The 15677-nt window shown below is 42.7% G+C and overlaps 1 protein-coding gene across 4 annotated transcripts in view; it reads right to left on the bottom strand.

Annotated features, from left to right (window-relative positions):
• Positions 1 to 15677, bottom strand: part of RFX3 (regulatory factor X3) — a 555440-nt gene that overhangs the window by 111876 nt on the left and 427887 nt on the right. The window lies entirely within an intron of this gene.

Raw genomic sequence — 15677 nt, 5'->3', positions numbered from 1 at the left:
CCATGACATGGACATTTCTGGAGTTCCTACTTACCAAACAACAATGCACTGACGTCATTCACCAAATTTGTTTTAGACGCAGCACATCTTGGCTTGTATGGGATTAGAACGAGGAAGCATGCAACAGAAAAGCATAAAATGTAGGTCTTCACATTGGCATGGATCTAAGTTAGCTATCTTTCTGTCGAGCAAAACCGTGCCTCATAATATATCAAAATGAATAATTTGGGATTCTGATACAAGCTACTAAATCAATAATTTTGAATGCATAAATGCCCACATCCCCAAATGAACTGGGTTAACTAAACTCAATATTACTGTTGGCATAGCATCTTACTTAGGACATGGTTTTTCAAAGAGGGCCGGGGAACTTCTCACATCTTTTCCTTTTCTCGTCTAACTCAGTTGATCAGTGATGCTGCCCAGCACACTCCCTCCAGACCCCAGTGTCAATCATGGCCCACACCTTCCATGTCAGCACAATCTGATGTAACCAAGCTAGGGGGTGACAAGGCAGAGAGCCATGAATGTGAAGATGAAATAGAGTTGCACTGCGTTCTCCCAGTCCCTTGACACTCATGCCCCCACCTTTTAACCCAATTAGCCATCAGCGTTATTTAAAAGATATTTCAGCATCAATATTACTCTGATTATATATTTTCGTGTGAAAGTTTTTACTGTATGCCCTATATAATGAACGTTATGTTGCAGTGGATCCGACATGCCCTGTATAATAGATATCCACCGTGGATTTTAACTACTGTTGACTGAGTTGTAATGACTTACAGGTGTGATGAATTATATTAATTCTATGTTGGATTTACAGATATTCACCACAGATCGTTGTCTTTTGAGAAATCTGGGCGATAATAAGGAGTTTCAATCAAATCCTAATTTTCCACCAGCAGGTATGGATCACTAGACATAAAACCATTTATGAGAGTCAAAGAAACGAAAATGGTAGGCAAACAGCAGGGTGAGATCTCAAGAGTTCTAAAGACTACTGCAAGACTCCCAGGGACTGACCCTCCCAGTTCTCGCCCCCACATCACAGACCATCGAAGTGTGGTGCATCTCACAAACTCAAAGGCATTCCTTGTTGTCTACAAATATAATTTCATTTACAATTGTTCATAAATTTTTCCTGTAATTACTGCAGAAGATTTAAAAAATAGTAATTTTAATACTACAGAAAGATTACAGTTAAAAAGCACTGACGATTAGTCATCTATTATTAAAGAATTGGATCCAGTTCTTAAAATGGCATATATTCATTGTAACCCAGTTCTACGTGATCCAAAACATATGACAAGGGAAACTCTTCTCCCGCTGACTAACCTGCGCGTACATAGTCCATTCAGCTCAGCCCAAATTTTGGATAAGTGGAGGAAAGACTAATAAAACCATCTATATGAACACCAATCACAAATAAACATATTTTCTAGCTAATGCTCACCTCTCTATAAAATAAAGAGATGCAGGCATCAAACAGACAGAGAAAATAGTACATGCTTAGTACTCTGATAAAGAACCAATAAATGTGGACATTTTGAGAGATGATATTCTGAGGTACAAAAAAGCAAGGGGGTTTCATATGAATCCATTAATTTGAATAGCAACTTTGAAACTGAAGGGGAAATTTTTAAGATGTTCAGGGAAATCGTAGTGTAATACCTAACTGTTTTAAAATAATGGTTATTTTTATATTGGCTATCATTAAACACCATTGAAACAAGCCATGTTAGGTTTATTGTAATTCCAGACAATTAACTAACCATGGGTGTTCAGGTAAACACCGTCACCACCGCTTGCTTCCTCATCCTACGAATGCTACATAAAATCTTCAAGTGGCTACCCAAACTACCAGACACGCCATCACGCAAGCCTTCAACCCCAGCAGGCTGGCCTATGGAAATGCACTCTATGCTGGAATCCCAATCTACTTCACACAGAGACTCCAGACCATTCAGAACTCTGCTGCCAGGCTTGTTCTTGACCACTTTGCTGCACCCACATCTCGCCTTACCTCAGGGAGTTCCACTGGTTCGCCATCCAGAAACGCTGCCAATTCAAGCTGCTCACCCATGCAATAAAGTCCCTCTAAATCTCTGTCTCTTGCACAAATCCAACACATCCACAGAAGCAGAGCTGAAGGTCACACTTTTACCTACATCGCCGCACAGACCTGGAACAACCTCCTCAACACAGCAGGACAGCATCTTCACTACTCGACTTCTGCAAGAAACTGAAGACCTGGCTCTTCAACTACTAACCCTACGGGTCCCCTTTGGATGACCCACACCTACTCTTGCTCAACCTACACATCTGCTCAAACACCTAGATACCCTCACGGGTGACAAGTGTCCTCAATAAATCTACATAAGAATATAAAATAACAGTCTGAGTACTTTGATTTTTCAGACCCGCAAATTTTACTGCCAAGAAGTGCAGATAACGAGAAAAAAAATCTGACTTAAATAAAAATCAAAACATTTCAAAACCATCAACAGATCAAGTTGAGAATGCTGAAATCAGCTGGTATCTGTCATCTAATCACAATAGACACAATTTTAACCATTCTCAAGCTTTATGTTGACAGTCTATGAATTAAAGAACATTTCTCCAACTTATGTTTGAAAGTTAGCCAAAAGATATTCTGTTTTTTTAGAAAGCTAGACCAATGACAAAAATATGTGAATGCCCATTCATTGAACTCTACAAAACAATAGTGTTCTGTTATCTAAAACTTCATGGTCAAGCAACGATTTCCAGCAATTACCATTAAAACATTTTAAAAAGACACAAACAATTTTCTCTACACAATCGTTAAATACATTGTAACATTTTATAGTCACATTTTTTTTATTTAAGCTACCACATGTAGATTAAGGCCCTCATTACAACCTTGGCGGGCCGCCGCCAAGGTTTTACCGCAGAGTTTCCGCCCGCTGGCCCAGCGGGGATGTTGGCTGCAACATTGGAGCCAGCTCCTAATGGAGCCGGCGGTGTTGCGGCCGTGCGACGGGTGCAGCTGCACCAGTCGTGCTTTTCACTGTCTGCTGTGCAGACAGTGAAAAGCCGACGGAATCAGAGTTTCCGCCCACCGGCCCAGCGGGGATGTCGGCCGCAACATTGGAGCCGGCTCCTAATGGAGCCGGCGGTGTTGCGGCCGTGCGAAGGGTGCAGCTGCACCCGTCGCGCTTTTCACTGTCTGCTGTGCACGTAATCCCCTGGGCAGCGCTGCCCTGGCAGATTAAAACCGCCGGTCCCGGCGGTGACGCCGCGGTGCTACCGCCGTGGTCGTAATGAGGCAGATTGTACCGCCAGCCTGTTGGCGGTACAATCGCCAAAACAACCCTGGCGGTCAAAGACCGCCAGGGTTGTAATGAGGCCCTAACTGCAAGTCCATTTATTAGCAATCTTTGAAGTTGTAAATTTGTACACAGACGTTAGGTATGAAAAGGTAATTCAAGTTGTTGTAGAGAAAATTGATGAAACTGACATATCAGAAATATATACATGTTTTCTGTCTACCTGACAGTGCTTTGCATTTTAAAATATTTTTTTCAGATTTGGGAGAGACTTTATTTAGAAAGCCAAGTAGCGTTGATAGGTACTGTAAAGGTGCTGAATTGGGCTGATCTTTTTATGCACTACATGGAGGAAGTACTTAAAAGAGCTAAGTCCTATAATGTAGCACAGAGGGAGCCGCCAAGCACCCTCGGAATGCACACTGTCTGCAAAGAAGACAGTGCGCATTCTGAGGTTGCTGGGCACTGGGGCCTATGCACTGCCCATGTCAAGGGCATGAGCAGTACAGGGGCCCCCCTGTGGCACCCGGCAATGGTTTTCTGCCAGCCTTTTCATGGCGGGGTCCTTGCCATGAAAAGGCTGGCAGAAAGTGGGGGTGCAATCAGCCTGGCGGCGCTGAGTTCAGCGCTGCCGTGGCTGAGTACAACCCCGACTGCCATCACTACATCAGGAACCATGTTGCTGGAGAGCACGGCGGTCATTAGGCAGGTCCAAGGTTGTAATATAGTGGTTGGACCGACTGCCACAGCAAGACCACCATCCTTGTAATGAGGCCGACAGTGCTTGATTAACCTTCTTCTTAGAAAATGATTTTGAACAAAGGACACGGAAGCTTTCATAGAGTACTGAAGCGCTGATTAATGCTCCCTGTTGTGTTGAAAGGTTCACAGGAGCAAGAGACAAAACAACCCTCAAACCAAAGAAGAGAAGAAAAGGGCAAGGTCAGACATATAAAAAACAAGATTTAAATTTCTAGAGCAGCTCAGTTGTGTGACATTACTATGCTTTAGAAAATGAGGAAAGACCTAGGGGAAAGTTCAGTAGAACATGAATATGCCAGAAACAAGACTTTCTGAATATCATTTTAAATCCCCCCAAGTAGGACATCTAAACACAGTACAAAAAAGATACAAAAGATACAAAACATTATGGCATCAAAATGATCTGCAGAAAACCATAAGGGTCTGCTATGAATCACTAGTTTAGTAGTCTGAACAACAATACATTGGAAATGAGTAATCATCCTATCTAGAAAAAGGATTTTTGTTGGATCCTCAAAAACATGAAACAGGAGCTAGTTTAAATTATGTTATACCTAAGTGCAACATGCAATAGTTTTGAACAGATTTAAACATACTACATGAAAGGCTTATAAACAAACACCACTATCAGAGACCACTGTATAACAAAAGACAACAAGGAAAAATGCATGTACGAATGCAGGATTTGGAAAGTCAAAGCCAGCAACAGATTGAAACCAATAGTACTTTATTAAATAGTAGAAAAACAACAAATGTACTGACGACCCTAAGAAAGGGGCAGAATAGAAAGAAATGCAAAACCTTGCTAAAGAACCGCTTGACTTATACCAGCCTGTTCTATTTCAAATGCATAATTCAAATCTTTTAGGTTGTACAAGATAGTTACATCAACATGATGGATCTGCAAATTACACATTTTTTGCTGTCATCTGTAGTTATCTCAAGATCACAAACTTGAACCTCAGCAAGACCAACTATGCTTTGCATTCTTTTAAAGTTGATTAACTGAGTCCCGATAGGTTGTGTAATGCTAAGAGCTGTTATTTACAGCCCTTAGGAACATCAGAAGTGTTATATCAAACAGTCCAATGAACAAGTTACTGATCTTGGGTAACACTCTCATGCTCTATCTAACAGCAGATCCCTTCGATACACTCAGCAAAACACCATGTGGCTACTGACTAACTCTATACCCCTCCATAAGTGACAAAGAAATGCTGCATATCAGGGACTGCCTTGCACGCAAACATCAGTTTCTTGCTTGTCTCATTCCTTACCCTTTGATGTGAACAATCGGTACAGACTCATAACTTGGGATGATGTTAAAAAGAGGCCACTCTACAGAAATGGAGGAGGGAGGGCAGTTAGGAATCTGCGGTAAAACACAGTATCCACCAACAAGAGCAGTACAAAAGGTAAGTAATTTGTTGTACTAATGGATACTTCTAACCCCAGATTCCTCACATTAGAACAGATACTAAAGCAGTTCTTGCCCAGGTGGAAAGTATGTGGAATGGACGTAGACCAAAATGTTTGTAGGACTAAGCAGGCAAAACGTCCTTCACACCAGACCTGGCTGTCACAGTAATGGTGTTTCCTTGCACCTGTGTCACAGCCTGGAAGATGTTAAGAGGATGCAATCTTAGCCTTGGTGCAATGGGCTCTCAGACCTCCTAGTGGATGCTTCCTGCCTAATGAAGAAGACCATCCACCTCAAAAGGGTCCTCTTTGGCACAGTCTTCCCATTCTTTACTGTGGAGAACCCCACAAAAAGCTGATAGTCCATGCAGTATTTTCTGGCACGCTCAATATAAAAGCTTAAAGTACTTCTATGGTCCAGCCTATAAAGCCTCTCCTCTTTCGAGGGGTTAGGAGGGTCCAAAGAACTTAGACAGGATGATGGATAGTCCAACACGGACAGGAGTCATAACTTTAGGCAAGAATGCTGGCTGAATCCTCATCACCAGATTGTCTGGAAAAAAAGTTGCATAGGGAGGATGCATCAACAGTGCCTGAAGCTCACTCACACAACAAGCTGAAATGATTAAAAAAAAGATAGTCCCTAAAGTAAGGAGGTGCAGCGAGCAGCTACGCATCAGCTCACGGGGCATGCATATGAGAAACATTAAGATCAAAAGAAGGTCCCATAATGGCACCACAAACTATTTATGAGGAAATGTGTGTCAAGCCTTTTATAAACCTCATTACAACAGGTGATGTAAGTAAGGACTGTTTGTCCTGCAAAGGTAAAAAGGGAAAAAGAGCCACAAATAATCTTCAATAGCACTTAATGCAAGGTCTTGGTGGGTCAAAGACAAAAGAAACAAAAGAATATCCGACAGCTTTTGTCAAGCTTGTGGTTACCACACCAGGACACAAACATGCGTCATCACCAGGTATAAATGGACTTCCTGGAAGGGAGTCTGGTGGCAAGGTTGACATTCACCACATCCAGCAGTAGTTCAAATACAATCAACTGTTGCTGCTATAACTCCACGCATCAAGATGTAGATTGTGTAGATCTGGGTGGAGGACCCTGCTCTGTTGATGAGATAGGAGGCCCTCGCTTAATGGAAGCCCGATTAGAGGACAACTGCTCATGCCCAGAAGCTTTGGGTACAACACGCTTGTGTCCCAATACACAGCCACTAGAATTACTTAGGCCTGGTCATTTCTGAAGCACGTGGTAGGTGAATCAGAAGCAGGAAGCCATACAGCAGTCCCAAGTTTCATTTCAGCCAGAACACATCCTCAAGAAAGTGTTCTTACGGAAACTCCATCACACAAAACGCTTGACACTGCACATTCTCGACTGTGGCAAATGATCTAGTTAGGAGTCTCCATGTTGCAGGAATATGCTCTGTGCCACCTCAGGATGTAGGCAGCATTTGTGGTCTGCCATGCACCATCTGCTGAACTCATCCACCCCGGCATTCAAGGTCCCTGCCAGAACAAGAAGATGCACTGATACTTCAAACAACTCCACAGACACAGAGCCTTTTAGCACAGGGGCTAGAACCCCACTCTGCTCTGTTTATTGCAATATCACATGGTGGTGGTATTGTCTGTAAGAACTTACACCAACCTCCCTTTGATGTATGGTAGGGATGTAAGTGAATGGCTCATAACTGCGGCAAGTTAATATTGAGGTGGGATTCCATCAGAGACCAGAGTCTGTTGATTTCCACCTGCCCCAGATGGTCACCCCAACCTAGCAGTGACTTGTCTGTCACCACCGTCAGCTCTGGAAGGTGAAGGAAGGGTCTTCTGCTGGTCCAATTGCAGCTGAGTAGCCACCACTGCTGATTGTGTGTAGTTTGCTTTGAAATATTAATGGAATCAAATAGGTTTCCTTGGGGCGGGGCCCACTGGAATTTCATATTCCATTGTATAGCCCACATGTGCCACTTGACGTAGTTGAAAAGGAGAATGCTGGAGGCCAAAAAGTCAAGGAGTTCCAGAATTCCTTTCATTGAGATCCTGGACAAGACCCAAATATAAGAATCATTGCCTGATTATCCGCTACTCGTTGCAACGGTGAAAAGGCCCTGAACTGTACCGCATGCATGACCGTTCCATTGAAAGGAAGTCTCTGCGAAGAGGTCCTGACTTTGGCTCTTGATTGTGAAGCCCATCGATGTCAAGGGGTTTGCCGTCATCTGTAGGTGGTCTACGAGTGACCGCTGTGAGCCAGCCCGAAGATGGGCAGTATCACTGCCTTCACTTTTGTGAACACCTGAGGTGCACTGGTGAGGTCAAAGGGGAGCATGGCACACTGAAAATGTTTGTGGTCTACCTTGAACCTCAGGTAATGTCTGTGGGACTGCAGGATGATATATGAAAATGCACATCCTCCAGGTCTAAGGACACCATCTAGTCACCAGTGTGCAAGAAGGCATTCAGAGGTCAAAGGTCCAAAATGGACCCATCCTTCTTCGGCACAATGAAATAGCAAGAATAGCAACCCTCTACTATCTGAGCCTGGAACTCTCTTGATAGCTACTCTGGAAAACAAAACTCACACCTTTTGCAACAGAATGGGGAAGTTTGCTTCTGAGATTCATTCAAATGTGGGGAGAAGATTTGGCTGAACAAAAAGAAAGGTGTAATGGGTACCACCCTGGGAGAAAGTGTGGATCCTGCCTCCGACAGGGTAGCTGAGTGCAGCTGATAGCAAGCCAGAGCAGCTTGGTGGCTGTTGTTACAAGGGAAGGAGACTGAAAGGACTGGTGCCCATGTTGACCTGCATATTGCCTGCAGCTCCACATACCTAGCCTCAAAAGGACTAGGGTGATTTGCAGCAGTGGCTTGAGAGACTGCTGAAACCTATACACCAGCCCCCTACAGTAGCCTCAGAATATCCTAATATGGTGAGAGAAATGTTTAGCTAGGGGTCCAAAGACCAAGGGAGCGTTCATGAAATCCTGTGAAGAGAATCCACACGTGGCAGCAGAGCATCACATTGGTGCCAGCGGCCCTTCCCAGACAATAAGTAGTATCAAGGCCAAGTATTTGTTGGCCTCGTGACCATCCTGAATGGTCTAAACCAGTGAGGCCTTAAGGTGTTCTGGAACCGATAGTAAGATCTATGTGGCCATGTCCCAGAAGTTATGTGTATATTGGCACAATAAGCAGACTACACTGTCCGATCGAAATGCTAGGCTAGCCGGCCAGAGCGTGTGTTTTCTAAAAGCCTTACTCCTGTTAGACTCCCTATCAAAAAGAGTCATGGGAAATGAACTGGGTTTCACCTTGTTGAATGAATCCTGAACAACCAGACTCTCTGGAGTGGATATTAAGTGAGAAAATCAGGATTGCCAGGCACCGGTCTGGGACATTTGGCCACCTGCCTATGTCTCGAAAGGCAAGAACAGGCCTTTGATCAGGTGGTCATTACTGCCTCACTGGAAGGGAGCAAGGGCTCAGATATAGTTGGCCCACGTTGTAAGATTTCTGCAAGGACATTAGTCATAGTCTCATTGGAGGAAGGTTGACGGTCCAAGACCTCAGCTGCTTGTAGAATTACAACTGAAAATGATGCACGCTCTACTGCTGGTGGTCCAAAAGGCAAGTCTGATGCTGTTTCAAGAGCAGTATCAAGCTCTCTGGCTTAAATTAAGTCAATGTAAAAATTGTCATCATCATAATGTGGGGATAGACCATCTTCATTTCCATCATCACTATTTCTGGGTGGTGGTAAACTTTGGTCTGGAGCCAAAAAAATAATTGATCCTCTGGCACAGCTGCCCAGGTAGAAGAATTGGATAATAGTCAAGCTGCATGATAACTGATTGTGCTTTAGTAATTTCATAGCACAACATCACTCAGTTCAATGTCAGACTTCAGAACCAATCCCGAATGCTCCTCTGGCACCAGTGGTGTCAGTATCAGAGAGCTAGGGTGGAAGTCTTATTGGAGTTTGTGCAGGGTTTGTAACTAATTGGATGGGGCCAGACAAAGAGGAAGATGGATTTGCTGGCGGCAAGCTGACTCAGGGCCCCTGTGAATCCTTGGAACCTGAAGATGCATGGCATGCTTAAAGGAGTCAATTTGCTGTGGCATTACCAATGTCTTTGAAAATTGGAGCGCACAAGGATCGATAGAGGAACTGGCTCAACAACTGGAGTTATGGAAGGAGATCGACTAACACTGCAGCACCCTCTTGCTTTCTCTTTGGCTAGAGCCTGGCAGGATGTGGTTGATTCCTTCTTTGGCCTTTTATAGCTGCATTTGGACTTTTAATTTTGACTTACGGGAGGGCTTCGACCATGAAGTTGATCTCTCGCTGGCGTGGTTTTGGAAGGAGAAGGAAGTCCGTACCCTCTACTTTGGAGTGGGACTTACACAATGTCTGGGACCTCTTCTTCTGTTCGCTTCTTGGTCCTGGATCTCCATCTTGTGCATGAAGGCACATTTGTCACACAACTTTGATTTGTATCCTGAATCCAAGCACTAGAAACACACCTTGTGCTTTCTATGTTCCACATCTGTGTCCAACAGGCATGATTTAGTTTCAAACATGTAGGAGGGGACATGGTTGCTTAACATTGGACTTAGTTCAATTTTCAGGAGTCGCAGGAGGCAGGCAAAATTAGGAGCCAGGCTTTGGATCCGCATTGGAAAGCTTGGGAAGAAAAGAATTGACAACAGCACAGATGTGGCACCTGTATGCAGCTCTGCTTTGTCACTTCCACAGCAGTATGGAGTCAACGTAGAGCTGCTTGGTTCAAACTAGGAACTTTGCTAGAGAAATGTTTTCTGGATCCACTCTCACACCTGGGGAGTAATATAAGGTGAGGAATCATCAGTTAGACATAGCCATCAGAAAAAAAACATCATCCTTAGATATTCTTAGGTTGGGTATAGTTTTTATCACAACCCACGAATAATTATCTAAAGAGGTTCCAAACCTGTTTCACTATCATAACCTGCCACTGGCAGTAGTAGGAAAAGAAGAGAGATGCAAGTTACACAGCCAAGATAAAGATCTAAAATGTTAATAAACATGTTTTAACATTCAATTAAACTGGTCTCACACTGAGATATGGAATGTGCCCTAACGGTATTAAGTTGTCAATTATGACAACTCCATGAATCTAGGATCAACATGAACCAAAAGACTGCTTAGACAGCATTTTCCACAGGACCAGGCAGAGATGACTTCAATCTCCATTCAGCTTTGCTTTATTGATTATCCATTTGACCAAAACATAACAAGAGAACAGAATATAAGGGACTACTGATCACCTGAAAATCTTGTAAGATTTCCTTATTTGCAGATTATATAATTTTTATACAGGGTTACACTCAAATCAGCCTTAATGAAGATATTGAAAGCATATTGATAATGTTATTGAACTGCTATTTGGGACGAAACACACTGCACCAATTAGGATGTTCTCATAACTAATACAATTAATTGTTGACCTACCACTAACACCGGAAACTCATAGGGATCTCCAAATATAGAATTATCATAAAGCATCAGCATTAGGAGCCTCTGCTTTCCTAACTGCTGTACCTTTCCACACGTTGTCACTCCAACTTCCAAGGGAAGTCTTAATAGTTTCTTGTTTACATCTAGGCAAGCAAAGTTTTCAAGAATAATGGCATGGAGACCTCTAATAGGGTTCAGAGAAGTATTATGTTGTGTGTTAATAGCCTTTATTTCAACACGTGTAAAGAAGGAATTGCCAAAACACGGAGATACCTACCTGGAGGGAGATTTAGCCAAAAGCAGCCTTTTTCTTGATATACATCCAGCCCAGGAAATCACTGCAGATTATATAGGAAGTGCTTTACTTCTGCTCTTGTCTGGAATAAATTAGAAACCTTTTCCAGGGTAGGAACGGGGTTGAAAGGAGGAGGCAAATGCCCTTAAACATTTAGCTTGTGGATAAGCATAAACCTCTAGGACATTTCAGCCCTGCATTCAACTCTTCACACCTTCATCCAGCCTCTGTGAGTAGATCTGCTCCCAACAAAATCTTTTAGGTGTGCCAAACAAACCCTTGAACATAAAAAGCAAAGCTTACATGCATAAACAGCTTTTAGAATTTGCTATTAACATTTTGACTCAGAGAAGATCTTGCAGAGGTTATCTAGTCATAAAAAGGTAATCAGTCATTGATCTAGCACTTGGTACACACTCACAATTCTTGCAAAAAAAGGGAAATGAGGCACAGTTACTCAAAGTGATTTCCCCAAAAACTGCCCTAAATAGAGAGGATGAGACTGTGAGTGGTCTGATTGATCCTCAGTTGGCCACCTAGGCACTAGACCACAAATATGGGCTTAATCATGTAACATTTTGTGAAACTGAGTCAGTACTTGAAAGTACATTTTCCAATGCAAATCACAAGACACTTCCTCAGAAACTACATTAGGAAGAGACCAATAGTACAGTTGTAACACTGGTTTACCCTGACTCTGCTACAATCAGAACTCTAACATATTCAAAATCATATGTTCAATAAGCTGCATTCAAGAGGCTATTCTGAGACTGCAAATATTTGACAGAAATGGAAACATGGTTATGTTCTGCATCCGGTTAATGTAGCATACCCAGAGCTTTTCCAGAATTCAAACTAGGGCTTGTATGTATGTATGTAAAGCGTGCCAGAATAAAGAAAGAAAATGGGTTGCAGTAGGTGAAGTTGAAGCCAGGCGGCTTCCGGTACAGCCTTCACCTGAAAATCTATGTTAAATGTTGGAGTCGGAAAAAGATTTTCATAGATATAAAAATGTGGGTGCTCAGTGAAAGAATGTGCACAAGATACCCTCAGAATCACCCAGTGACAGACAATTAGTTTTGGTTTGATTCAACACTCGTCCATATTTTGTAGTTGACTGGGTTGCTGGTGTGAAGGACAAAGATCATGGTGTAATGCACATAGGAGTGACAATTTTCTTAATGGGCTAAACAGGAGAACATAAGTTTAATTTAAAAAATAGAGAAGTAAACTAGTTAAAGCAAGAACAATGATCTACTGATTCAATAAGTATTTATTCTAAATCTGCTTTCAAGATTGATGTCTAGTTATTGGGTCTATATGATTGTTACATGCATTTGTCTATACTAGTCTATACTTCGGAAGAAGCTCTGTGGCAATCGATGGGAGGGATGCCAGACTAATTACAGAACTTTGAAAACTGCTGATGCCAACACCTAAGGCTGGGACTAGGCCTAGTATACTGACATGGGGAGTCATATAGATGAAATTTGCATCTTGAGGGTACAAGATGCATTTGCGACATCTGTTGGTGAGCCAAGACATCGGTTAGAACCTCTGGTTGTCTTTTCTGATTGACATCTGGACTATCTTATTTTCTGATCAGCATTTGATCAGTCCTGCTTTAAGTATTTGTAAAGAAACATCTATCATTCATTAAAGTGACAGCTCTGGCTGAACACTGAGTTTATTTTTGGCTAACTGTGTAAGATGGAATCTGAATATCAACCAGTTACCACCTCCTAGAGTAAAGCCATGGCTAATGGACCAAGCTACTATTGAACAGTCAGGTGTAGAAAGGGAGTAAAATTTTTTAAACCTATACACCAGCCTAAATGTGCGAGACTCTGGGTCACCAATGTTAAGCGGCAGTACTGACCATAAACACTTCTCAGTCACAGACCACCCTTATAAACCATAAAAAAAAGCCAAACAAGAGGTTAGGAAATGTTCATTTTACCTCAAGACGACTTATCTACCAGTGTGTCCAATATCCCATCTAAATGCAGTATTTAATCTGCTTCCAGAAGGTGAGACGTTATGTACTACCTGAGCCAGAGTATTGTAGCTATTGTTCTTTGGCCTAGAAAAACACAAGAGCATGAGGGTCAGTCACCTTGCTCTGGCTCTCAAGTTTCAGAAGCTTCTTCAGTGAACTGACCCAGAGAGAGATACCTGAGCTTTAGCCGTACTACGCCACTGTGGAAATTCATTACAATGAATTTCATGCATAGCTTCCATACTTACAATAAGCAAATGTTGAAATATCTGGTTATCGCAAAGGTGTGTGCTTCTCTACTGATCAGTGAGTACAGTTATTCTCTGACGCATCACATCAATGTTATAAATAGTTATATCAAATTTATGAATTGTCAACACTGTAGTGTACACTGACGTGCAGGCAAATATTGAGGACACGGCATTTGGGGAGCAACTAACTTTATTGCCCTTTATAGTACATTCTAGTCCTGCTGTTTCTGTTCCCTCGTCACTTTCCTGCCACTCCGGCCACACCCCAATGATCAACTTGCCTTTATGCAGGCTGGTGATGTCTCCCGTCAGAGTCGGGGGGCCGACATTACATCTCCCTCTAATTTAAATATCTGCTAGGTCTGGAAAATTAACATTAGATCTCTTAATTCTGCCTACGAAATTGATGCGCCTGGTGTCCAAACCTCGTGGTGATCATTTGTTGTGATGCAGTTCCGTCCACCTCACCTGGCTCCTGTCCAGGGCTAGAAGGCGGTTGGGGTTCATGTGCCCTATCTTTGTCAGTTTCTTGACTGTTCTGATGGAGGCAATATTTGTTTGAAGTGTGACATATATTGAGTGAATGTGATGCAGTGACCATGGTTCCTTTCCTCTTCACCACTTGTAGTGATTCAATAGCAAATGGAGCGTCAGTGTTCCGTCTATGCATCTGCCTCAGTATCACTTAATCTGCCTTTTCAACTGTGGTTTCTCATGTCTTTCTCTTGGTGTCAGTATACACCTTCATCTTCTCCTTTTTGTTGGCATCTGTGAGCTGACATTTTTTTTTACATCCAGTTGTCTGTCTGCAGTCCATTCGGGAACGAATGTCCTTCTTGCTCAACCAATTATGATGGTAGCTGGACTCTCTCCTGTCATTGAGTGGGGGCTCGTATGGTAGGCGTATAGGACATAAAACAGCATTTGGTCAACTGTCATTCCTTCAGCAGAGGCTCGCTGCGCCGCTCTTTTAGGGTACCATGAATAGTTCAATCACATCATTGGGTTGCAGCCACAATCGTATGATCAGTCTTTGCTTGGTGTCTAGGTGACCCAGAAATTCTTTGAAATCTTTGCTACTGAATGGAGGACCATTATCAGACAGAAGATTTGGGGTATTCCCCAGGTTGCATATATGTCATCAAGAATTCTCATTACTTTTCCATGCCATGGGGACAAGATGCTTTTAACCTGTAGAAATCAAGTGTGTTCGTCCATGAGTACCATCAGGTATTTGCCATTTGAAAGAGGTCCAAAGAAGTTAATCGCCACCCTCTCCAACACATCTGCAGGGAGATTTGACATTGTTAGTGGATAATTAGTTATTTTTGCTGATAAGCAGTTACAGATGTGACACGCTTTTATCCTCCACTCTTTCATCCAGTTTCGTAAAACCAGGTCTTCTCTCATAGTGCTCATTTTGTGATTACAATGCTACAACGTACCTCATGGGCCAGTTCAATGGCCCTTTGTCTTAGACATTTGGGAAGTACAGTACTTTTTTATTGAAAATCCTTTTTATTGGTATCTGCAACCAGGTGGTAGAGCAGCCATTCTACTGCTTACAATATACTAGTCGAGATACATTGGGCAGAATATCAGAACCACCGTATTGCACCCGTTGAGGCCAGCTAATAGCTAATACACTGTTTATACCCTTGGGAACACAGAGTGACAGGGAGCTCGATTCTTGACCCTCTTAGTATGATCCCTTCCTGGGTCACCGATAAATCTTTCTGAATGTTGTGGAACTTTTTAAGTTCTTCCAAGTCCCCTCCTTTTCGTGTTTTGAGTCTCCATGTTTGTGTGTCAATGAGCCTTTTGACCGTGGTCATGTCTTCATCTTCCTGAGTGGCAGCAGCAACTTGATGCACAGAAAGTGCCGTGGGAGAGCTCAAATGTACTTCGAAATTGAGGTATTCTTCAGCTACTGAAGATTTTGACATTGTCAGTGGCCGTGGAACATGGGAGAGATAGTCAGCAGGGTTTAGATCCTTCCTTGGCTTGAGAACAATATCATAGTCATGTTCTTGTAACCACAACCTCGAGCGTTCAATTCTTGGAGGCATCTTTGCTCTAGAGTTGCCAAAGATAGCCAATAGGGCCTGATAATCCATTACTA

This window comes from Pleurodeles waltl, chromosome 1_1, assembly GCF_031143425.1.
Source record: "Pleurodeles waltl isolate 20211129_DDA chromosome 1_1, aPleWal1.hap1.20221129, whole genome shotgun sequence".
Taxonomy (NCBI): Eukaryota; Metazoa; Chordata; class Amphibia; order Caudata; family Salamandridae; genus Pleurodeles; species Pleurodeles waltl.
The sequence above is the reverse complement of the archived record's forward strand: the minus strand, read 5'-3'. Positions and strand labels throughout refer to the sequence as shown.